The 27,336-nt window shown below is 35.9% G+C and overlaps 1 protein-coding gene across 4 annotated transcripts in view; it reads right to left on the minus strand.

Moving 5' to 3' along the window:
• Positions 1 to 27,336, minus strand: part of KCNIP4 (potassium voltage-gated channel interacting protein 4) — a 1,204,862-nt gene that overhangs the window by 529,775 nt on the left and 647,751 nt on the right. The gene's annotated exons all lie outside the window — the stretch shown is intronic.

The following is a 27,336-nucleotide window of genomic DNA, read 5'->3' on the forward strand; positions in this document are numbered from 1 at the left end:
ACAGGAGGCTGAGGCAGGAGAATTGCCTGAACCCAGGAGGCAGAGGTTGCGGTGAGCCGAGATCGCGCCATTGCACTCAGCCTGGGTAACAAGAGCAAAACTCCGTCCCACAAAAAAAAAAAAAAAAAAAAGACATAATAATAAATAATACATATCCTATGAAACAGATGGTCTTGTGAACATCAAACTAGGATCTACTTGTAAACCCTTCCACATGCTGTGAAGCACCATGCCTGTGTGTGAGAATTAAAACATTGTGGACCCAATCAAAGAAGTAGAAAAAGGATAGAAAAACTATCCTTGAATATGTTTCCAAGATGCATACTGTTTGAAACCATGTCTCAGGTAACAATCAAACGATTTAAGAAAGGGCTTTAGAATTTCTAATCACAAGGAAAAGAATCTTTATTTCTCCCTTTGGGATATGACATTTAACAAATTAATTTAGAATTATTTTAAACGAACAGAGCTGAGAGGAAATTGAGAACACTGGTACTAATCACGCCCAACTTAAATGTCAAAGATCATATATCTAAAAGGTTACATTACTACAATGGAAAAATTCAATTACTATGAACTCTTAAGGGCTTACTTAAAATAGCACAAAACTGTAATGTTGTCAATTCCAATGAAAATAATTCCATTTCCCTAAAAACTGTGAATAATTTGGTAAATACATCTATTCTCTTTACAAATTTCCAACATCTGCAGAACTCAGGAGCCCAAAACATAAATATGCAAATATTTCAGCAAGAGTTTTAAATTTGTTAATACCACCAAGTTTACTCAGCTGTTTCTATACTTGGATGTTTGATTTTTGTCTGAGGTTTAGTAAAGAGGAAGGAATCTTGCTTCAAACTCACTATGAAGATTGTTAATTTGATTTTTTTTCCTCCTTTTAACAAACAATTCTTTTAGGAATTTCTTAAAAATTAAATGTGACAATCTATGTCCATAGTACATCAAAATTTTAAAGAAATGGATCTTCTAATCCCATGGCATTCGAACCTTAAGCAATTACTGAAAGATAGCTAATTCTGGGCCCTGGTGTTAATATTCAGATCCTGTTGGTCAGAATTGGGTGCATTTGATAGGAACCATCATTGATTCTGACATGCTGATTCATGGATCTGCGTAGCTATCTATAGATTTCTAATTGAACCTTTTCCCTTTATAGATAAAGATGTTGAGATCCTGACAGGGAAAATAGTTTCTGAAAGACCTCCTGGACTCTTTTGCTGTGATTCAGAGCCCAGGTCTCCTGACTTCCAATGGAGTGCTCCTTTATACCATGAGACATCCTGGAAGGTCACAGACTTGGGCATCAGAGTTCAACGAACACTTTTTGAGCCCATACTGAACGCCTCTGGCCACCAGAGATCACATGGATTAATAGATCTATAAAACAGGAAACCTGAATGTGAGCTACTCAGCCTAGCAGAGCAGAATGAACAAATGGGCACTCAAATCACGCAAGTGTTTATGCTTATAATTATGAAAGTTGTTAACACAGCTTCTCTTTATTAATTCTCACCACAGGCCAGGTCTAAATAAAACCAGGCGATCCTCCCAACACTCCTATGAGAAAGCCTGGTGCAATTCTTATTTTATAGATAAGGGGGCCTCCAAGCAAGCAACTCTTGTCAAGCATAACTTGACAAAGAGTAGATGGCTGGGACAGTGGCCCATCTATACACCTCAACTTCCCAGACTCCCTTGCAACTACAAATGGTTTTATGACACAGTTTCGGGTCAGTGAGATGTAAATAGAGGTCTGCTAAGGAACTCTGAGAATTTTTGTTTGTTTGCTCATTAATTCATTCCCTTATTTTAATATAGGTGTCTCTCCTTCTCTTTTCATTATTTCTTCTAATTCCTGTCTGGAATAGGAACATGAGGTTGGAGTTGAAGCAACCATGTTGAGACTATGTATGATAAGTGTGATAAAAGCCATATGCTAAGCATGGTGGAAAGTCAAGGTGTAACTTATTCAGGACTTCAGCCTTTTTATTGAGTGAGAGGAAAAAAATATAGTTAAGCAACTAAAGTAAGATTTTTCTGTTCATACAGCCATATCCAATTCCAACTGGCAAATGATACGAAATCAGCTGTGGCCCCAGAGAAAAGGTCCACAGATAGGAACTTTTTGGGATCTTCTGATGAAAATGACTAGATTTTCAACTAGTCAGCCTACAGTGAAAGTCACTAATAAACAAGGTCTGCTCAAACATACAGAATGCAATCAGCATATTATTATCTCACTTTGAAATATTCATAGACAGCCGAGGATGGAAAAGCAGAGATCAAAACAAATAATATAAAGAATTCAGAGGCTACACATTCAGTGCAGGGAACAAACCAAAATAAATTTTAAAAACATATTTGATAGCTTAGGGTGACATTTTTAAAAGGGTCACATGAATGGAACAAGAATAACTAGTCAGTGTATAATAAAAGAGGAAAATACAGTCATAATGAACTCTGGTAAGCTTTTTAAAATGCATTAACAGATATAAAAAGTTTACCAAGGAAGAGTAAAAATAAATTTGAGAGAATCTCACATAAAGAAATATATTTTAAAAGTGCTGGAAAGTCAGAGGTAAACAATTATAAAATTACAATAGCAATTCAAGAGACTCAATATCTGACTAATGGAAGTTACAGAAAGACAAAGCAGAATCAACAAAGGAGAAACACGTTTTAAAGAAATAAAGCAAAATAATTCCCCAAAATTGAAACTTTAGGTTGGCAGACTGAAAGGGTCTACCAAAGGCACAAAACAGTGAAAGAAAAGAAATCCATACTGAGGCACATTTTTCAGAATGACAGAGCACCTGGATAAAGATAAAATGCTAAACAGCTTCCAGACAGGAAAAATACAATAGGTTAGGTGAAAAGAATGGCGTTCTGCCTTTAAACAAGATAAGAGAATACGAAAAGTAAAGCTTTAAAAATTCGGAGGAAAACTGTTCTCCTAAATTCCAGTATAAATTACAGGTCATGTGTGATGAAATTTTTTAAATTGAGAATCAAAATCCTTGTAAAAAAAATCCCTCTTTCTTTCTTAGGAAGTAAAGGAAGACACACTTCACTAATGACAGAACAGCGACTCAGAAGAAGACATGGAATCTAACCCAAGAAAAAGGTAAAGATAATTCTTTTTTTAACTTTTATTTTAAATTCAGGGGTACATGTGCAGCTTTCTTATACAGGTAAACTAGTGTCACAGGAGTTTTGACTCAGGATTTAAGCATATACCCAAGTTATTTTTTCTGTTCCTCTCCCTCCTCCTACCTTCCACTCTCCAGTAGGACCAAGTGTCTGTTGTTCCCTCTTTATGTCCATGAGTTCTAGCTTCCATTTATAAGTGAGAACATGTGATATTTAGTTTTCTGTTCCTGCATTAGTATGACTTTCAGTTCTGTTCATGTTCCCACAAAAGATAACGACCTTCAGCTCCATTCATGTTCCCACAAAAGACATTATCTCCTTCTTTTTTATGGCTGCATAGTATTCCATGGTGTGTATGTACAATAGCACAGACATGGAATCAACTTAAATGCCCACCAGTGACAGATGGGATAAAGAAGATGTGGTACATATACACCATGAAATACTATGTAGCAAAGAGAGTTCTAAGTGAGTCTCAGGAGGCTTAATGCACAGATGCCAATGGCAATAAGAGGAAAGCAGTAAAGAGAGATTTCCTCAGGAACAGAGGGGAATTGGAGAATTACAGTTTGATATTAAAATTGAAATTAGCAAATTATACATACATAGAAAATTTGGCAAATGAAACCCCCCAAAAAATGCCATTTTAGCTCTAAGGAAAACAAGGAAGTAAATGCAATGATCGTACGCTATCTAGATTAGGTGGGAAGAGTATTACATGACTGTAATATTGTAAGCCCTTGAATGTTGAGGGAAAACATTAGGAGGCTGGCGATAAGGGAGATGGGCATAGAGATAAAGGGGTGTTGTTAGAGAGGATAATTCTCATGCTCCATACGGGGAAGACAGGTAATACCTGAAATGGAAAAGTCAAGGATGATGAGTAAGAACAGATGTATTACGAAAGTTTATATTAGGTTGGTGCAAATGTAGTATGGCTTGCCATTGCTTTTAATGCCAAAAAAGCAATTACTTATTTTGTATCAATCTAATCATAGAACAAACAGTCAAAAGTTTCAAGGAAACTGCATCTATGGAGCAGAATTCAGAGTTAGGGTATGGTGGCACAAATGGCTGATTTTCTGGTTTTCGTCTTGTGTCTTTTTCTGTTATAGGTGAAGTGTCACAAGCTTTAAGGTACAATTTCATTTTCTGTTTTAAAAGTTCATGTAGTACTTCAATTAAAGCCAATATTAAATAAAAAATATTTGACTTTGGATTTTACCTTTTGAAAACTGAGTTCTGTTACTGAACTATTGTTTCACCATACAGAACTTTAAACACACACACACACACACACACACACACACACACACACACACACACATATATATTACTACTATGGGTGGGTATATATGTATATATGCCCTACACATCCATAGTAGTAAAAACCTAGAAACAAGAGCTAATAGTAGTAAAAACCTAGAAAAAAAACCCTAGCAATGAGCTAATATTAAATATATTAATATTAATAATTTAATATCAATTAAATTATTCATCAAATATTAATTCAGCCAGCTTCTAGTTTAGGCACTGGGCATACAGCAGTGGACACAGTGGATGGACCTCCCTGATGAGACCGTCAATATTACACCACTGCCACCTTCCTCTTTTGCTATGAAAAGGCAGATTGCCAAAATCAGTTTCTAGTCACTCAGTTTGTCTAACTATTGCAGGGCTTTTTGATGTTGCATTAGCAGAATATAGTCTACATTTATTCCATTCTTCTGTCAGCCTATGCAAAAAAGTCAAATGAATCTATTCAAAATCAAGATGCACTGAATGGCATATAATGCAAAAGAATGATTTTGCTAAACACAGCAACTCTGTAATGCACCCCATTCCTTCCCCATCAGCTTGGATACTGAGACTATTTTGTAAATCTGCAGAGACAAGACTTTTCTATATTTATTGAAGGGTCAAACGTTTGGGAAGTGGAGAGGTGTAAGGCAGATAGGAATATGTTATCATATTTACTAAACAATATGTTGGACACATAGCAGGCACTTTGTAAAGTGCAGTACAAAACAAGGACCTGTTACCACTACCACCCAAGTTTGCACCATCTCTTCTAGTAAGAGTAAAAACCTCCAAAGTGGTTTTCCTGCTTCTACCTTTCCCTTCCCTCATGAAGACATCCATTAGAATGACCCATTGAAAATATCAGCCATATTATGACACTCTTCTCTCCAAACTGTCATCATTTTCCCAAAAAGTTCAAATTTTCTTCAATAACCTACAGAAAATATTTGTTAAATCAAAGAATCAACAAGTCTAGCAACCACCAGTGAGACTTGGGTCACTTTTGCAAGGTGTTAAGTATTAAAATGGAAATACAAATCAATTAGAACATTGGAAAACCTACTATTTTACAGAACCACTACATTATAGTACTGGGATATAGGGCATGTGTTGTGAATAAGGACTCCAGGAAGTTAAGAGAAGTTTATATGGGTCACAGTGGTTTGGGTTTCTTGTGTAGCAAAGACTTAAGTGTGAGCTAAAGATGTGAATGCACCAGTTATTACGTTGTTATTTAATTAAATGCAAGAAAGAAAAGAACACACACACCTGTGTATCTCAAGTCCATAGCTATCATATCCTTGACTCTATAAGACAAACTTTATCCTCTCTTTAATAGTTTAAATGAACTATTTTAACAAAAAAGTTTCTTTTTTTTTTTTTTTGAGACAGAGTCTTGCTCTGTTGCCCATACTGGAGTGCAATGATGCAATCTTGGCTCACTGCGACATCCACCTCCTGGGTTCAAGAGATTCTCCTGCCTCAGCCTTCCAGGTAGCTGGGTCTACAGGCACACACCATTATGCCCAGCTAATTTTTATACTTTTTAGTGGTGATGGGGTTTCACCATTTTGGTCAGGTTGGCCTTGAACTCCTGACCTCAGGTGATTCGCCTGCCTCAACCTCCCAGAGTGCTGGGATTACAGGCATGACTCACTGCACCCAGCCAAAAAATAGTTACTTCTGTGGATGTAGTAACACTGCGCTGGAGCAGACAGATACATAGGTGACATATATGGACTGAAATAAAATCTGACGTGATGTGTCAAATTTAAAGCAGTGACAGCCCCACTGTGAAGATGGTAGATAAACTTGAACTCCAATAAACTCTGTTATCTGGAATCCAATAAATTGCAAAATGATTAAGTGGTCTCTTAGCACATACATGGTACAAACCCAACTGATAGTATAAGTATTCTTTGAAGCCCTGAATTTACACGACTCAAGTAGAGATTAAATTTTGCTCAGCATCATGAGAGTGTTAGGTTTATTTTATTGCATTCCAATTATTTGAAAATTGATAGCCTGTGTACAATGGCAACGTCCCATTGATCTGAATATTGGGTTAAGTGAAACACTCTGAAATTGCCAACTGAACTGATTGCACCTAATGAGATGGAGTTGTGGAAATAGCCATGAGCCTTCCATCACAGAATGCAATCCTACTGCAAATTTCTTGGTGAAGAAAGAAAACAAGAAGTGCTACTGGAGAATGGTTTTCAAGCCTCACACAACCTCTTCATCCACAACCTTCAATTCTAGATGGCTGCATATTGTTCACTGGGCTAACTTCTAGAAAAGATTGGTTGATTCTAGGCAACAGAATGTCATCACTAAAAAAAAACAATTCAAAAATGTGTTGTTGTTTTTTTTTAAAATATCAGGAAAGTTCTCATAAGTGGGGCATTCTCAATTTAGGTAAAACTTAGGATTCTTAGAATCGTGTTTCCCAATTTTCAGCTAGTCAGGTAATTACCTATAATTGCTCTAGCAAATGTACGTTTAGTTTATATGTTATTTGTTATTTTTCTTAAGTTAATTCATTTAACTTACACTTAAATACATTATTGTTAAAGGAAATAGTATATCACTACCAAATTATAAGTAGATATATTTTACTATAAAGAGGTAGCTACAAATATACATAAAATGAAATGTCATCAAATTTTATTTCTGAGTTCAGGGCTGTGATGGCTTTGCTGAAACAGAGATATATAAGTATTTGTGATGTGTTAAAACTGGCACCAAAAGATGTGTGTGTGTGTGTGTGTGTGTGTGCGTGTACACTCATGCTTGTGTGTATGTCTGATGCTGTTGAAATTTAGTTAAGCTTTTAAATTTATTTTAAAAATTTATATCTTTACTATAAAACTACTTGGAATCTATAAAATGCTAAGGAGTATAGCTATTTTCTCAGAGAGGCATATGTTATCTGGTGTTTCATAATATGGGTTGAGTATGAAATATTTTTTAGGCAGAAAATATAAGAAGATGTATATTTCTCTCTATGTCTGCTGGCAAATTGTGCTGTTGCTTTTGTTGTTTTTCAAATTCCTTGTCTCTATGACACTCTTTGCTTCTGCTCACTAAGTTAGTCACTCTTTGTAAAAAACAACACAAAGTTTTCATTTCCATTCTTGACTTACAGTATTTCCTTCACTGCTGCCTCACTTTCAGCTGTTAAAATACATCTCTTTGCCACCCAAAAACTTGCACACAAAATGGCCAAAAAGTGAAAATACGCAAATTAACATCAACTGCTGAATGGTTAAACGTGTGGCAAATTCACACAAAGAAATACTATTTAGCAATAAAAGACTGAATTACTCACATGTGCTACAACAACAATGGATCACAAATGCTAAGTAAAAAAGAAACAAACAAACACTGGAAACAAAAGGCCCCATTTTGTATGAATATGTTTGTACGAAGTATCCAGAAAAGAAAAATCTATGAAGACAGAAAGTAGATTAGTGGTTCCCTGGGGCTACCGTGGGAGTGGAGGTTAACTGTAAATGGGCAGGTGGGATCTTATTGGGATGCTGAAATTGTTCTAAAACTGGTTACCTATCATGATTGTACAACTTGGTATATTTATGAAAATTGACTGAATTTTATATTTTAAATGGGTGAATCTTTTGAAATAGACATTTTTCCTTCATAAAATTATGTAAAAATTTCAGCCAGCTAGAAAACAATCATCTATCCATTGACCCATTCTTCCTTCTTTCAAGATTTTCTGTCTCACGCCATAATCTGAAGGTAACTTTTCCTTGTCTTGAGAAAACTATCATTATGTTTTTATATATCTTAGATCTTTTACTTTCTTTCTTGTATGATATTGAATATTTGTCTAATATCTTTACTTGACTGTAAGTTTTTGCAGATGTAAACTACTCTGAACTAGTTCATGTGAAATTAAATACTTATTGAATCTAAGTATATGAAGCAAATTCTATTTCATGAAGGCTAACTATAATAAAAACAAGTGAAAATACCCATTAGCGCGTATTATTAAATTGCCTGCTTTGAAATCTGCAATTTACCTTTTGTTATCTAACTTTGAAAAGTAGTTTAAAGCTGCAACACATCAGTTATTAATTCAAAGAATAATAATAATAGCAGATACAAAAGGTAAAAGCAAGAGCAGCCACCTTTACTGAACATTTACTTTGAACTGGCCAAGCTGTTTGGTGCTTCTCATTTTGTAGATGCCATTCCAGATAAAAGAGGCTTAGACACAACGAAGTTAAATCAAGTGGCTGAGGTCAGATGCCTTGAATGTGGAGCCTGAGGCAGGGTTTGTACACATGGCTTTTGAAGGGAGTGCTCTCAAGGGATGGTAGGAATGAGATGTAGGAAGGTAAAAGAAGGGAAGGGATAGGAGGATAGGAGCTTACTTTTTTTTTTTTTTTTTTTTTTTTTTTTTTTTGAGACTGAGTTTCCCTCTGTCACCCAGGCTGAAGTAAAGTGGCACAGTCTCAGTTCATTGCATCTCTGCTTCCTGGGTTAAAGTGATTCACCTGCCTTAACCTCCCAAGTAGCTGGGATTACAGGCATGTGCCACCACACCTGGGTAATCTGTGTGTGTGTGTGTGTGTGTGTGTGTGTGTGTGTGTGTGTGTGTGTTTTTAGTAGAGACGGGGTTCACTGTGTTAGTCAGGATGGCCTCAATTTCCTGATCTCATGATCTGCCTGCCTCGGTCTGCCAAAGTGCTGGGATTATAGGCGTGAGCCACCATACCCAGCCAGGAGCTACAATTTTTCAAAGGAAGTTGTGCTCTAGTCTGATCCATAGGGAGCTCTGAGGATAAATAGGAGAGCAGTCTTTCCTGTCTTATATGGGACTTAAATATATCAGTCCCTGCTACTGTGTATACATGTGTGCACCCGTGTGTGTTTCTGTGTGTGTGTGTGTGTGTGTGTGTGTATGTGTGAATGTGTGTGTGTGTGTGTGTGTGTAGTCTTGGTTGTAGTCACACACAGATACACACACATAAATGCACAAAATCCCCATTATGGCTTAGGTTGATCCATTAGCAAATATTTTTTAAATTAAATATTAATGCAAACTAGGATTAGAAAGTCAAGCCTATCTGACACCCTTCTTTAATCTTTTAATGAATTGATAAAAATAATTTTTAATTACATGCATTATTTAAATAGTGTCTGAGGAACTTGGAGGTTGCTTGAAAACAATTGACTTCTCCCAATATTTTGAATATTCCCGATTCCATTTCTTATTTAGACTAACATATTTACATTCTCTATGAATGTAGATTTGCTCAGAACCTCAGTTTGATCAGTGTCCTAATCACCATATGTTCCAAATGAGTCACTCTGAATTTCTAAAGAATTATTGCATATCTTTAATTTCCATTTTCTCAGAGATAAAATCATACAGTCAAGAAAAATTTGATGTTAGGAAGCAGTTGATAAGCCAGCTGCCTCCCAAAGGAAAACAATGCCATGAAACTACAATCTATAAAACAAAAATGCTGGGTGTGATGGCTCACACCTGTAATCCCAGCATCTTGAGAGGCTGAGGTGGGTGGATCATTTGAGGTCACGAGTTTGGGACCAGCCGGGCCAACTTGGTGAAACCCTGTCTCTACTAAAAATAAAAAAAAATTAGCCAGGAGTGGTGGTACGTATCTATAATCCCAGCTACTTGGGAGGCTGAGGCAGGAGAATTGCTTGAACCTGGGAGGCAGAGGTTGCAGTAAACCAAGATCACACCACTGCATTCCAGCCTGGATAACAGAGCAAGATCCTATTTCAAATAAAATAAACATAAATAAATAAATAACAAAAAAGCATGGCATGATGCCTGCCATTTAGCACCGCACAATGAGTTACCAGCTTTGTTCTTAAGATGGCATGACTTATTGCAATAATAGAAAATCCATTTATAAGAAATGACACAAACTCTAAATGGAAATTGCTTGCCAGAGCACTCAGAGCCTTTGTTCATCCATTTTCATCCTTCTCTCAATCCAGCCTCTTTGCCATTTACATATAGATACACAGGGAAATTTCTATGTCCTCTACTTATCTTGGTTACTTCATTTTTCTCCTTATCTTTCCTATTTTGAAAGCCAGTCTCACGGCTGTCAACTTTAGAATAAGTATCCAAGAGGTCTGAATACTTGGAGTAGATAGAATGTTTGATTGGACAACATTGTGTGTGCATTTCACTAAGTAAAATGCTACTGTGGATACCTGCTTATGAAAAGGGCACCATTCCGTATTGGTATGAAGCAATAATTGGTTGAACATGGTAAAAATTAACATGTCCAAACATATTATGTAGTAGACAGCACCTCTAACTGGTCACATATTTAAGCCACACAATGGCAAAATGGAGAAATAAGGTATATTGCTTTGAGGTAAAGGCAAATATGAGGCAGAGACCAATCCCTGGAAGTATTTTCTTTCAAAAGGGAATCCTTCAGAGAGTGAGGCACCTCATTTCTATTTTAAACCACAGCCAGAAACATTTCTCCTAAATGAGAAATTTGCCCTAGGGATTCCTGATGTTTGTCAGAGAAACCGCTGTAAATTTATTTTCATTCATTGGAGAGGAGAGAAGGGAGGTAACATTCAAGACACATGCTTGTGCTTTTCATCTGTTATTTGATTTTCACCGTAAGTCTTTCGGGATTAAATAATATCTTATGTTGTTGATAAGAGAACTGAGATTTAGCGAAATTAAAATAAAGCAAAGAGAAAAGACAAATTACAGCATGTAAACCTAGGGACAGATCCTGGGGTAAAATCCAGACTTTTTGGACCTGATATTCATGTTCTTTTCATTTTTCATGCACACTAGGGCTTAATACATCAACTCCCAAATGTAACTGGAAGGAGGCTACAAGGAGACAACATTGGGATTAAACAAGGGCAGGCTGTTTTGTTTACCGCAAGATTCCTCAACACATTTAATATGCTGAGCTTCTGGGAAGGGCCTACAGGACAGTGTGTCCAAAATTTCATGATCATAGAGTCCTTTCTCCCTGCAATCATTGCCGGGCTTTGAAATTCTACTGAAAACATTTTAGATACTACGGTTGCTCCAGTAGTGCCCTACAAGAGAAGAGAAAGGCAAGGGCTAGAACGGCTTCTGTTTTTATTTCATAGACTTCTGCATCGCCTGAAATGTTGTGAGTTCACATTAATTTGAGAAATAAAATAAAGTGTCATTTACATGAATAAAGAATAATACTATGTACGTTCCCATTAGAATGTATTTATAGATATACGAAAAGAAATGCAGGTGTACTAAACATAGGTCCATATCTCTTGTAGTTATTATGCAAAAGCAAAAGAGGAAATATATTCATGTACTGTCTGATGAGTATTATAATGACACAGCAGTAAACAGAGTTATGTAAAACTGGGAACTGCTCTAAGTGGACAGAACACATTAATGCATTTATTTAAATATCATAATAATCCCCTGAAACATATGTGATTATCTCCATGTGTCAGATGAGGAACCTGGGACACAGGTAAGTTAAATTACTTCTCAAAAGTCCTACTAGTTACTTACACAAGGAAGTTTGTGGAATAACCTGATACCAACTGTTTTCTACTAAATTTCATACTACTTATGATTCACACATAAACCTATTTTGCAGGAATTCTAGAAGCCTTGTGAGGACGTCTGAAACCTAGGTAAAGACTAACTAGGGCTACAGGATGTGATTTTGCCTTCTTAAACTTTCTATCCCCATCTTATCCTGCTTTTGCACTTTGGTTATTTTTTGATTAAAATACATATATATTATATATATATGTATGTATGTGTGTGTGTGTGTGTATATATATATATATGGTTAATACCAAAATATATTTTCTAAGAAATAAATATTATAAAATTTGATTTAGCAATATAAAAGTAATACTAATTGGCCAGGCACAGTGGTTCACACCTGTAATCCCAGCACTTTGGGAGGCTAAGGCGGGTGGATCACGAGGTCAGTAGTTCAAGACCAGCCTGGCCAAGATAGTGAAACCCCATCTCTATTAAAAATACTAGCCAGGCATGGTGGCAGGTGCCTATAATCCCAGCTACTGGGGAGGCTGAGGCATGGAATTGCTTGAACCTGGGAGACGGAGGTGCATGAGCAGAGATCGTGCCATTGCACTCCAGCCTGGGTGACAGAGGGAGATTCTGTCTCAAAAAAAAAAAAAAAAAGTAATACTAATTTTGAGTCATTTGTCTGATTCTTATTCATTCATAGACATTTGATGAGCATCTACTAAGTAAAGCTGTAGGAAATATAAGCATAAATTAGAAACTCTTTCTACCTTAAAAAATATGCTTAGGATTTACTGGAGAAGACAGATGTTTGAACATTAGCAGCTTTGTTCTAGCAGTAGCAAGATTCATGTTGACTCATGAACAGCCTCTCTTGAGGTCTTCCTTGCTACCAGAGACACATGCACACACACACATCTGTATGAGGATTAGCCAGGTGGGACTGTTCACTTATCACTGGATCACAGCATAACTATCCCTTCCCCAAGGTGATAGCTGTATCTGTAACCTTATAACTTGCCTACTTCTCTGTGATGCTTCAATCACGCACAGATGTATGCTTAGGCTATAGGCAAAACACATGTAAAACATAAAAGGAAAAGGAGAATGAAACTAAAACAGAAGCCTCTATCATTATTACAGCAAAGAGAGAGAGAGAGAGAGAGAGAGAGAGAGAGAGAGAGAGGGAGAGAGAGGGAGAGAGAGGGAGAGAGAATGGACTAACCACTTAGACTAGATTTTGGAAAATAATTGACAGTTATTAAAGATAATAAGAACAAATACTTACATAGTATTGACATTGAGCCAGGCATTGTAGGTGTTTTATATATTTTAACTTTTTTATGCTCAAAACTCTATGAGATAAATACTATTGTGACCTTATTTTTACTGATGAAGAAACTGAGACTCAGAAAGAAAAAGCATCATGCTCAGTATTACAAATTGGGTATGTTCTGGGGCCTGTGTCCAAACTCAGGTGTTCACTTAGGACTGAACACTCTCGACCACCACCAGGTCATCTGTGATACAAAGTTGAGCAAGTACTGACTGAGTCACCCCTCTTTGCTGGCAACTGCACCTAATGTTATACATATATATGAGAACATGTGGTATTTGGTTTTCTGTTATTGCATTCATTTGCTTAGGAAAATAGCCTCCAGTTCCATCCATGTTGTTCCAAAGGACATGATCTCATTTTTTCATGGCTGTATAGTATTCCATATTCACAACCATTCTACAAGGTGAATATTATGCCCATTTGTTAATAAAGAAAAACTAAGAACAGATGACTATTATTGACTGGGTTTGGATGAAAACACAAGACTATTTGAATTCAACATAGTGTGCTTTTAGGGGGAAATTGTTTTGGGACTTAAGTTTTGTGAAAATACAAGTCATCTCTTATTTACTTTAGGATCTAAAACCATAGCATGTTTTTATTCATTTTAATTATTAAGGATACATAATAGGTGTATATATTTATTTGATATTTTGAAATAGGCATATAATGTGTAATGATTCATTCAGGGTAATTGGAGCATCTATTACCTCAAGCATTTATCATTTCTTTTTCATAGCAACATCCTAATTCTACTCTTTCACTTGTTTTGAAATATACAATAAGCTATTGTTGGCTGTAGTCATCCTCTTGTGCTATCAAACACTAGATTTTATTTATTCTATCTAACCATATATTTGTACTTATTGACTATCCCATAGCATAGCACACCAAAGCAAGAATTTTTTTCTATCATAAATTACATCAATATTAATTAAGAGTGATGTAATCTATGTCCCTTTCTTTATTCAAGAAAAATATATATCTACTAATGAAAAGGAAAGTTATATGGATCATCCTTAAGAACAAGTTTTATAAAGTACTTTAAAAAAAATGTATGAGATGTACTTAGGATTCCTACCTAGCAAGCCATTTAATGAAATCTTTGCACTGGTCTTAAATGCAGCTGTGTACTGCTTGAAACCTCTCTTTATCACTCCTTTCCTTTTAAATCTGTTCCTCATATTAAGTAGTTCTTACCTAGGTTTTCACATGAATGGCACCTAGGCAGATTTAAGAAGCTACTGCTAGGGAAATAAAATGGAAACTCAGAAATGAAGGAAGCTGAGAATTGCCGAGCAGCCACAGACTCCCACTCTGCACCCGCTTCCTCACCCCACCCTTTCCCACATATCACATAAGCATTCCAATTTTCCCTTGCTGAGGAAATGAAGCAAAACACATCAATGGAGTGAAATGGTTTGTCCCTAAGAATCATAAAACCAAAGCTCCTCTTAGCAGGTACAAAAAAAAAAAAAAAAAAAAAATGAGCTCTTCTTTTAGTTAAGTAAGACTCCTAGGCAAAACATCAATATCCTGGGCTCTTCATAACTTTTTTGACATGGAAGTGTTTATAGAGATGGCTCTTTATCAATGATTCTAGAAACTCTTTGACTTGAAGTTGAAAAATGAATTCAAGGTATAAAAATCTGGCATTAGTTCAAAGATGTTGACCCTGAATTCTCTTATTTTTAAAGACTAAAAACAAACTCAGAACTCCTCAATTTTACATACATTTTCTGGACCCAAAAATGTTTTTCATTTTACATTGATAAATTACTATATTCCAAAGGGGACTGCTTTTCTCCTTCTGGGAAAGAAAAAATAATGTACATTTCATATTGATATTCTTTTCCTTTTAAAATTAATCTCTAAAAAAATGTTACATAAACACATGCCAAAAAGTGACATGTTCAAAGAAGTAATGACAAATGTCACTGTGTGTATACACACACCTCCTGTGTGTATACTTTTTTAATGAGATCATTATTTTGCATTCTGTTTCGAAACTTGTTCTTTTTACTTAAGAAATATGATCTGAATATCTTTCAACACACTGGTATTTGGTGTTCTCAGGGGACTTAGGGTGAATACATGGGAGAATTTATCAACATGCAAATGAAACAAGGCTCTTGCCCGAGCTAAGTGAATTTGGGCCAAGGAAGATGACACTGATTAGGTGAGAGAGAAACAAAGATTAGAAAGAGCAGAAGTCTGAGACCTGAAGGAGGCGGCCAGGAAGCCACATTGGTCACGACGCAGCCTTTTCAAGGTCGGGAAGGGAGTGGCCTGGCAAGCAACAACTAGGTAGACGTAAGAACAGGTGACTGTGACCTTATGAGGAGCCAAAACTAATCATTATAAGCTAAGCACTTTATGTCTACTAAATATGTGTTCTTTACAGACAATACTATACGAACTAGATCCAGTTGAGGATTTTATAGAAGAAGAAATAGAGGATCAGAAAAGTTGAATACTTTGCTGGAGATGACACAGCTTGTTAGAGCAGGGATTGTAGTTAGGGTGTTTTCCTTCCAATGTCACAGCATGTTCCATTTCAAAGCTTCCATTTCAAGCTTTATTCTTTATCTACTGTCCTTTTTCATGATGTCCTTCTTCTCCCTCTGTACTTGTACACATGGTTAAATATAAATTCATCTCCCAGAAAATCTTCACAGGTCTTGGTGGAAAAGAATCAGGGTTCTTCAGTGAGTTCAATGTATGTTAACTGACGAATCTCATGGCTTATGTTTGTGGAGTATGTGTATGTGTGTGGAGTGTACAAGAGTATGCACCTATGAGTCTAGCATATGTTTATACAAACACATATTTGTGTACAAATAGGTATGTGTAGATGCACACACAAAATTATAAACCTCATTGATTTTAATAACCATCTTATATGTATTTTCAAAGGCAGAGAATTAGGTCTGTGACAACCAGATATCAAACTTTCCAAAAGCTAATAAGAGATGATTGATGGCTAACACTTACAGACACAAGAGAAGTACAAATGCAGCACCATTAAAAACACCTGATGAATAAACCTTCATCACTGAAACTAAGAATACAAGTGGAACAGTCCTCTTTATGTATTGGAATTTTACTCTGTTTGTGACAACACAGTATATAAACAACTTTCAGGAATTCATCTGTAGCTTTAAGAGAAGTCTGAGAGTTTTTTCTTAAGCATTTTTAACATAATAAATAAACTAGTATTTGAACATATTGTGTTGGGTCTTCTCCCTGAGAGATGTTATGAATTCTTTGGATCTGTAGTACAACATAGCAGCTGTTAGGAAATGGGATTTTAAGTCAGTGCCTTTGCCTCATCACACTTCCGGAGGACACCGTTACCACACCTTTCCCACCTTGTTCAATTTTAAGTCTTCCATGGTGATACCTCCATTGTCTGAGGTAGAGTATCTATTTTTACAAATTTAGAGGGTTGTACTGACAGACTCTCTCTAAATTTCTTTTTTTTTTCTATTCTCTCATTTGCTATCCAGTTCTTCCCTTCTCTTTGAACACATCTGTAAAAATATTCTTGCAGCAATATACCCAAGAAAATTCCTCCTTTATCTAAGTTGGGAAGAGTATTCTTTTAAAACTATGACCACGAATCTCAAATGGGCACTCAGCACTGCCCAACAATCTTCTCACATTTGCTCGGTAAATTCACTTCCCCAGGCTCTGATAATACTATGTGGTACTTCCTTTCTCTTTGAAATATCAATTACTCTTTGAAATATCAATTACTCCCACCACACAAATGCTTTTCACCCTACCCTTCTTCATATTAACTGAGAAGAAAGCAACTGGACACAATGTCTCTCAACTTCCCATTATAAATGTACCAATACCTAAGCTGGTATTCTCTGCTTTCCCTAGCATATACTGCAGAGAAAGAGAGGCTTTGCTGCAACCTCCTTTACAGCATCAGGGACCTCAGTGTTTTGTTTTTTTTTTTTTCTTTTTTCCCTATGGCATCCCCAGCACCTGAAAGAGTACCCAGTAGGAGCTCAGTAAATATAAATTCAGTGAATGAATGAATACCTCTGACTATGAAAGATTTCATCTGTCCAAAATTGGGAGGAGGACAAGCATCAGGACAGCTTTAGGGTGACACTCGACATCTGCAGTGCATGGCTAGATAATCACATGCAAAACAAATGATAAATAAATAGGAGATAATGTTCACCGCTGCCTCATCTACTCTGTCTTCATCTTACCTGGCTTCTTACACTGTATCTAACAATTAATGTTTACATTCATAGAATACATTAATAGAGCCAGCTACATTCATCTCTATAAGTCTTAACAACAGTGATCAATTTACATAAGATGAAACTGAAGTTCAAAGGAGTCAAGTATGTTACCAATGTCAAATCTTAAGTGAAGGAGGTGGAATTCAAATCCATGTATTTTTTTTTTTAATGGGAAAGTCCATACTCTCGCCAGTTAGCCATGCTGTCAAGCAGCCCCTGAGACCTTCCTGCAAGTCCAAGTTCAACTGAGTTTCTTAGCCAATCCTTCAGCAAATAGGACTACATTTTACTGCAGTCTACTGGAAATGTTATGCTGTCAGTAATCCCATCCTAATTGTGTCAGGCATGAAGTCTAAACGGCCACAGAGATAGGCAGAGAGACATGGGAACCCCTAATGGGAACTTGATATCCAACCTCTGTCCTGTAGGATTGGATCTTGCTTTCTGTGTTCCCAGTCATGAATTTTAATCATGCAAGAAAAGGTAACATTTTCTAAGATTACAACAGGAGCAGATCTTGGTTTTATGGGATCTGGAGCACATATGACTTGGGGAAGTGGGGTCTATGAGAAAATAATTAAAAATCACATATAGAATTTGGCATGGAAGTTAATATTTATTTAGAGTAGGAATGGGAAGGGGGGCATACATTTCAAAGTCTCTATAGCTTAATCTTCATTTACTTCAAATTAATTCTGCCTCTGATCATGATCTATTCCTAACCGGAAGGCAGAAACACAGTGGTTGAGAACTTTTGTCCTCCAGGTGGGCAGGCTGAATTTGTATCCCACCTTGACCACCTCCATCCAGGTATATGATCTTAGGCGAGGGACTGAAACCACACAAGCATGTGCTTTCTCCTTTGTTAAATTTTCAACTACAACTAGTTTATAAAAATTGCTAATATGAACGATCATATAAATTCTTGTTCATAGTGCCTGACATATGCTCAACACAGTGCTCATTAAGGTGTGTTTGATATGATTAGCCTCTAATGCCACCTTCTTGTTTATCAGCTCTGGGATCTCTCTACTTGAGACTCCCCTCCTATATTCATCTGATACCTCCTAAATGCCTGAGCACCAAGCATTTAGGATTTGACTCTGAGTCTTCCCATTATGTATCTTCAACGGCAAGATCCAGGCCCTAACTCCCTGCTGAACCAAAGCTTGGTTCCCAGCCTCACTACAACGGTGTCATCACATTTTGGCATACCTATCAGTTTCATCAGAAGCCTTGTTTCTGCCTGTGTACCAGCAAATCTTCCCCATTTTCCTGGGCATAATCCAATAAAACTAGAAAAAAGTAATATGATGAAAAGCATTCACAATAGATTTTTAACTAAAGAACTAGAATTCCTATAATTATGGCTAGTAAGGTTGTTTTTACAGGGATATACAAAAATTAGATGCTACAAATATGTAAAATGGTGAGGTCCTCACCTAGAATATAATGACCACTCTATTACAGAGAATGTAATTATTACAATATATATGCTACTGAACAGCACTGTGATTTCTAACAAGTCAATTAACCTTCCGGGGCCTCAATTTTCTCATAAAATAAGGAGGCTGGACTACACTGTCTATGATTCTTGCTAGTTCCAAAAAATATGTATTAGTACATATTCCTGGGATATTAATGTATTACTCACATCTCAACTTGGAATGTGCCCATTTGAATATTTCCCTTTGAAACTGATAAGTGAGGGAGGAAGAACAACTAAAAAGGAGGAACGTTGTCTTCTTTTTTTGTGTGTGAAATTCACCTTTTTACTTCTATCATCACATATTTTTACTATGGCAAGTGCTCAAAGAATATCATTTGGCTTTTCAAAATTCCTTCTCTAGTAAAGTCCTATTAAGACAATTAGTGTTGCTCCTAAAACTGTATATATATGTTATATATGGTGTATAACCTAAGTTGTTGAAGCAACCTGATAAGATGAAGACTAGACCTGCTCACCCCATGTGGCAGGTAGAGGAAAGACCTAGATCAATGAAGAGGAGTGAAGTTTTGGCTTACGCTCATGCTAAAGACTGGCACAGGAAGTCATTTCATATAAAGGAAGTCTGAAAATCAGTGCTGAGTCCATGCTCTGGCAGGGATCTGGGGCAGAACAGAGATGTCTGGGAGTAGGCAGGTATGATACAGAGACAATATCAGAGCATGTAAAAGAAGATAGAGTCAGGAACTGTGTAGAAACTTCCTATCTGAACTCTTCACTGGCTTGCCAGGACCAAAGAGCAAGTCCTGAAGTCCTTATAATGGCCCTGTAGGGTATGACTTTGGCTCTCCCTCCATTGCTCCTCCCACTACCCTGGCGAGCTCACTCTGCTTCAGCTACATTAGCCTGCCTGTGCTCCTTGGATATATGAGGCACACTTCTAACCAAAGTCTCTTGCATGTGGCAATTCCTTTCCCTGAATGCTCTTGTCCCAGACTCTCTTATGTCTCATGCATTCATTTCCTTTAAGTATTTTGAGACAAGTCAGTTCTTTGGAAGGGCCTTCTCTGACCACCCTTTGCCTCTACTGTCTGACTACCCATAAAACAAATACGTAAAATGGTGAGGTCCTCACTAGAATATAATTATCACACTATTAGCAATGATGTAATTATTACAATATTTATGCTGCCAAATAGCATTGTGATTCCTAACAAGTCAATTAACCTTCCTGGGCCTCAATTTACTCAAAAAATGAGGAGGCTGGACAACACTTTTTATGATTCCTGCTAGTTCCAAATAATATGCATTAGTGCATATAACTGAGATATTAATGTATCACTCATATCTCAACTTGGAATGCTGACACCCTGTTTCTGTCCCCTTGCCATATTTTGTGCTTGTCTCTATTAAATATTGAATTATATGTTCCTACATATTCCTTTATCTATATTTTTGTCTTGCTTCCCCAATAGCACATGAATTTCTCAAGGACTGTAACTGTGTTCATATACTGTGCTTAGGACAACATATGGACCACAATACAGGCACACACATGTGCCTCTATTAGTGAATGATTGAATGAATGAATGAAATCTACTATAACTACTCTGATTCTTATTTTTATGGCATTTATAGTTTGTATCTCAAAACTCAGTAGATGAGCTTGCAAGAATGGAGGCTTTATCTGTTCTTCTGATGGCCGCATCCCCAGCATCTAGGACAGTACCTGGCACTTGGGAGTTCTCAATAAACAGTCTTAAATGTTGTTTATCATGAAAAAGTTTTTGTACTCTAGTTTTAAGAATGGAAATGAATGGTTCTTTGATTTTGGTAACAAGTCACCACCAGGACCAGTTTTAAACCCAACCCAATCAATCAATGACAATTTTGCATTAGTGACCATGCTTTTGAAAGCCTAAAACTCTATATAAAACAGCAGTGTTTGTATTTTAGTGACAGCATCTTATAAGCACAGCTCTCACTTGTTTACCAAGCAATGAAGAAACTCTTGGTTTCAGATATTGAGCGCTCTCTCTCTCTCTCTTTCATGGAAAGATGATGGTGCCTAGCTATAATGGGAAAACACAAATAACTTATTATATAATCCTATACAGAGTCCTAAGTGTGTACAAATACCAACTGTATTAATCCACAAAACAAGCAGGAGATGGAGGTGCTATGATTATTCCAATTTAGTAGATAAAGAACTAGAGTACCGAGGGTTGCAGTGCTTACCCAAGGCCTATAGCTAAGGTATATTCGAGCTGGGATTATTATTGAATCCGATTATTTTGGCTTCAGAGTCTGTGTTCTTATTTTCTACATTCTATGGCTTCCCTATGAGAACTGAAACACAATTGTTATAATTCTAGCAGCCAGATTTAGCTTGATGATTACTCTACCGACCTAATCAAATACTTTTCAAATAATTGTCATGAACAGTCTGGCCGGTGGCAGCAAATTGCAGAGAGGTAAAGGCAGACATCTGTGGGATGGTGGTACTGAAGCAAGCAGTTAGGAAGGTATTACAGAATTTAGAGTTTAATAATTGGCATGTTGAACAATTAAGATAACTGCCCTTGGAATTTCTGTGTGTGTATATTTATGTGTGTATGTGTGTGTGTGGTCATAGAGGTAGAAAACAATTTATGGCTAAATCCCTCAGCCTGATAGCTGTTTGTAATGGCACCTATTTCAAATCTTATAACTTCACTATCACCCAGCCCAGCTCTAAATCCTTGGACCATAAACAGAATAACAAGAGAGCTGCAGTTTGAATAAGCATTTTATGAAACAAGGTATGTTTGAAGTTTATCTTCTGAGTATAATTCATTAGATTTTTCTTTGCAGAAAATATTTCTGTCAATAACAAATCATTTTTAAGTCATTTCATCTCTCTCGGACTTAGTTTCCTTATCTATAAGACAATCAATTTGAAACTGGCAGTTTCTGCAGGATGTTTTGTTCTATGAAGCCTTGACAAATCAGAGCTATAATTATGAAAATTACTGATATATCTTCTCTTATTTTTCCCTCTTCTCCATTTTTCTGGGTTCACTATTGTGCCTATGCTTTTACTAATGTCTCTACATAGAACTCGAAGCAAAAAAAAAATCAAATTCTTAAATACAATTTTTTAAATTTACATGGGCACATTCTGTAAGAGATGTTTATATTGTATATGACTTTTATGTATCTATGTATGTTTTATCTTACTTTGGAATATTTATCTTGTGCAGGCATAATGAATGTCTTTGGATTAGTACTACAATAAAGATATTGGAATTAATCTAGACTCCTTCACTTACTTCCTTGTGATCTTAAGCAAGTTATTATTCACCCTGAACTTCTAGTTTATTCATCCACAAAATCAAAATAACACTTGCAATCTTGCATGGTTGAGATGATAATTCCAAGGCAAGACATATGCAGCATTTTCTTTTCACCCTCTTTGTCTTATACAGGTTCTCAACTAAGGTAAGCTTTCCTCCCTCCATTGTACTCTGTTCTCAATAACTAGAACCATCAGTATCCCTCCTTGTTTTTTTACTTGTTGATAAAGGTTGGGCTATGTATTTTCTGTTGATGACCATCTTCGTCAAGCCTTAAAATCCAGCTGATGCTTGTGTTATGCTCTAATTCAATGCTGGATGCACTTACTTCAAAATGTTACTCCAATATTCATCATCTTATTGCCTTTGTCCATGCTTCAATCAACCCAATCCATACATCTCAGGCCTTTTCATAAATAACAGTCCTCCTGAATTCAAGGTCTCACTTTTTCTCAGTAGCATCTTATGTTGAATTTCCTTCAACATAAGATGTTGAAGGAAATCACCAGCCCTTCTCTGCCCCATCTGTTTCCATCAATCCTACTTGTCTCTCAAAGCAAACCAGATCAACTCTTAGTTTGAGAATAAACATTTATGTCTGTTTTCTCTTCAAATTTTACCCCAGATCCCAACTAAAGTGTGCACTTGAATTGACTGAAATTTAATGCTGATTTATTCATATTACAAGATTCTGTGTAATTTATAATGTAGTTCCTTTATAATGTTCTTTTACTGTGTTTAGAATAGTATAGTATGTATGTTTATGCTTATGTAATAATATAAGTGATTGAGAGTATTTCATGCATAGAATGTGTCCAAGAAAGGCTTGTGGAAAGTCATTAATGAATGCCTAATTTAATACTTTCTCCCCTTTGCAAAATTATTCACGATTGCCCATGATGTTGTAATTCTTAGAAAATTAAAATTATATAATAAGATATGGAGTCTGATGGCCTGAGACTGAATTCCAGTTTTATGACTTGCTAGTTGAGTAATCTTGATCCAAATTCAGTAGCCTCTATAGGTCTAAGTTTTCTTATACCTAAAGTGGAAGTGATTTATCTATCTCAAAGAACCATGGTGAAGATTAAATAAGATATTGGCATGCTATAATATATTACATGAATAATATAGCTATACTATACTCTGTTTAACACATACCGGACATATAGGTAATAGTCAATAAAGTAAGATATTATTATTTATAATTGTTTCATTTTATGGCTAAAAATTAGGATGTCAGTCAAATAATAGTCTAAAATCACATGACTACTAAGAAAGGAAGCTGTGATTAGACTCCAAGCATAACTTTAGATCCCCTGAGTATAATCTCTGAATACACTAAATCTTCTTCCAGTAGTCCCCTTTTAGGCCTATGTTCTTGAAATAAGAAAAGATTAATCATAAGAGACCCTAAAGACAGTTAGATGCTATATGTATTCCCTTTATTTCAATCCTAGATGGTGTAAAAACATTGTATGTTTAAGTTTCCTAATGTAAAGTATTTTTATCTTTCTTAAACTTTACAGTTTACAAAGACTGCTCTGATACCCCAAAACACATAAGCATTGGCATGCTATTGCATTGGCGGAAGCAGAATGCTGGGAGAATTAGAGCAAGACTCTGTGAATTTCAATTAAGCTATTTGAGATGGAAATCAGCCCCTCCTAGTCATCTCTAGCCCCTTGGTCCTTATTAAGCATCATGGTCTGGACACAATGTCAGTGATGTTTTTCAGCTTGCCCAATTTATTGACAGATACAGCACTTCTCCACTTCAGTCAACAGCACCAGAGAATTAAGAACTTGCTTAGACAGATAATACCTTGTTTAAGCCTCTTGGGGAAGCTTGTATTACAGTACTACAGCTATCTACTAAATAAAATGAACTGAACAAAAACAAAAGACAGTCTAGTACTTATCCTAAGAAGGACTTAGATTGCCAGTTGATTTCTTTTTGTCTTTTTATCAAAGATAAGTATCAATAAAAGTGACTTTTTTTCAAGTCATTTGTGTTAACGCATTTTTGTGAAATTTTGCTTTTATTAAGACTGGTAGAAGGATGGTTCTTTCTTCATTCAGTAACTGCTTCAGCATAATTTAATACATATTTAGATGAAAAGAAGATATTTCCACAGCAAAGCTTTACATATAGAGATAATGAAATCACTTTGCCATTAAAAATTTGATTCAATTTCTCCTTGGAATGCATTAACAGAAAACTACTTTCATTTTTATAGTTGGAAAAAAAGGCAATTTACTGTTGTGAGGGTTCAGGAGTGTTCCAAACCAGCATAAATCTGGAGCCTCCTAAACTCCCCACTAAGTAGAGAGAGACTATGAATTTAAAACACTGGTAATTGGTATTGTGTGTTATCCTTAGAAGACTGCTTCCCACTATTATTTTCATGCCGACTGAACTGGAATTAAGATTACTTTTCTTAAAAAGAAAACTTAATGAAGTTGAATGGAATTTTTGCCAAAAAAGTTAATAAATAATAATATGATGTGCTTATTTGTTATTGGAACTCTGTGTAAGTTTTGAGAAACCGTATCATGAGGATGCTTGAAATAGCAGTCCCAAATATCAAATTTTAGAGCTACAGTAAAGGACATTTCTCTATTCTCTTGAAATACAATGAATATTTCCCCAAGGTATGATGAATTATCCAACTATGGAAGAGGAGGGAAGATTAGTCTAATGGTTACACTGTATATAAATTCCAAAGTAGGCCACTGATATCTATTTTATGGTAAATGATATGTGTTACATAAATTCTCAAATTTTAATTACCTGTTAAACTCACTGAAGTTTTGAAATGGAAAGTTCCATAAAGATTATCAAGTCCAGTTTTCTCATTTTAGAAAATCAGAAAACTACAGAGGTAACGTGACTTATCCAAGGTTAGAGAAAGCAGGAGAGTGGCAGAAAAGGCATAAGCATTTTGCTCCAACTATTATTTATATTCTCAGGTGAAAGAATGTTACCTGCTAACTGTAACCCTTAGTTTATAAATATATGGCATGGATCTCTGTGTAGTGTTATGTATTCATGAATATCATACATAGATCAGAACAGGACCCAAGATTTAAGGACCTAACCCCAGTCTTCTACAATGAATGAGACCTCCAAGCACTCAAAGATAAGCAAATACAAATATTTTAGACTTTTACATTACCAATTTATTTTGAAGTACATGTATTCTGTGTACATAGCCAAAAAGCAAAATAACTACATTATGCAAACATTGCATTTTATATGCCCTTCAGAACATAATGCATAATGAAAATATCAAAATACCAAAAAAAGAAAAACTATATTCTGAATATTGTGTATACCATAAAACAGTTGTAAGTTCACATGAGGAAGCTTAATGATTTAGGGAAAAAGTTCACAATCATCCTCATAAGATTTTAACCTAGGTTCAAGATTTTCTACTTAATAGTCAAATTCTTTCATAGGACAAGTGAGTAGACAGAAATAATAAAGGTGAAGTAAATCATTATCTTCCAAACTTAGACATGCAAAATGGTGGGGGAGGAAAGGAATTCCTAGGTGAAAATAAATCTGAATGAAATGAGCATTGGTACCTTTTTTTTTAAAGAAAAACTATGAAGATGCTAGCTTGATAATAAACATTGCTTATCATTTTATTAATTAAAATAAGGCTGCAACTGTAGAGTGCACACATTTGGTCTATAGACTTAAACTATATACAATGGGTTATATCTATTCATTTGTTTTATATCTCCAGCTAGCAAAGTATATAGTCAACTTAAATCTTGTTTTAAAGGTCTTCTCACTCTAAGATTCACTTTGGAGATTTGTCTTTTGCAGACTTCAAAATAAAAAACACGGCCGCTTTTTGCTTCTAACAGCTTTTATGTATTAAATAATGTTTACTTAATGTGATTGTCAACATTTTACCATTTAAAATTACTTCCTAACAATCACTCTAAATCATATGTAAAGTTTATATAGAAGTTTCTGAGATAGTGCATTCTCTCCACAGTATTACTCCAAGATTGGCTTGGAGAATGCTGATATTGTAAAAGGTAAAATACAAGAGATAAATTGTTCATGAAAATTAGTACAACTTTGAATTCAAGTAATAATAAAAAAGAAAGACTTTCACAGAGGTTAGTAGCTCTTAGAGGGAAGAAACACAAGTTCATGTTTGGGAGAGTGAATATTTGTGCTCCTGAAACAAGCAAAACCAATACTAGAGCAGGTGTCCTCACCAAAATCCAGAGTCAAAGCCCTCAACACAAGAGCTGGAAGAATGACCACACATCATCCATGAAATAAGATAAAACAAGTCCCTCAACAGGGCTAGGATTTCTGAGGCTATTTCATGAACTGTCAGTCCCAGAAAGAATAAAAACCAGTGCATTACAATGGGACATCCCAATCATATTTGCCAAGTAAAATACACATTTGCCATGTTCACACATGCATGAACAGAGAAGCCAAACCAAGTTTCTGGTTTCACAAAAATGTACAACATGAAGTGAATTTTAAAGAGCAATGACAACTTCTAGATTTTAGAATTTATCCTCTTTCTAGAACTACAGATGTTTTCATCAGAGAGGGCTGCCAAAAGCATTCTGCAACTTATTTTAAAATTAAGCCAAGAAACCCAGCTCTCCACCATCCCCCACCTCCTGCTCCCTGCACCCCCACCCCCTTGAGTTATAAATGTAGGTTTCTGGTAACCTACATCAGAGTGACACACTTATTTTAATTTGATGTTTGCTATTTGTAAATGCAATCTCATTTATGTTACACTGTGGCAGCCATTCTCTGGAGAACAGGATTAGTTGTGGATGTGAATACATTTATAACATATTTTCCTTTTTACTTAAGTTTAAAATTTGAAGCAAGAAGAATGCCTAAACATAACTACGTCAAACCTTATCTAGAGCTTCTTT

This window comes from Sapajus apella, unplaced genomic scaffold, assembly GCF_009761245.1.
Source record: "Sapajus apella isolate SASKATOON/1434 unplaced genomic scaffold, GSC_monkey_1.0 scaffold5, whole genome shotgun sequence".
Classification (NCBI taxonomy): Eukaryota; Metazoa; Chordata; class Mammalia; order Primates; family Cebidae; genus Sapajus; species Sapajus apella.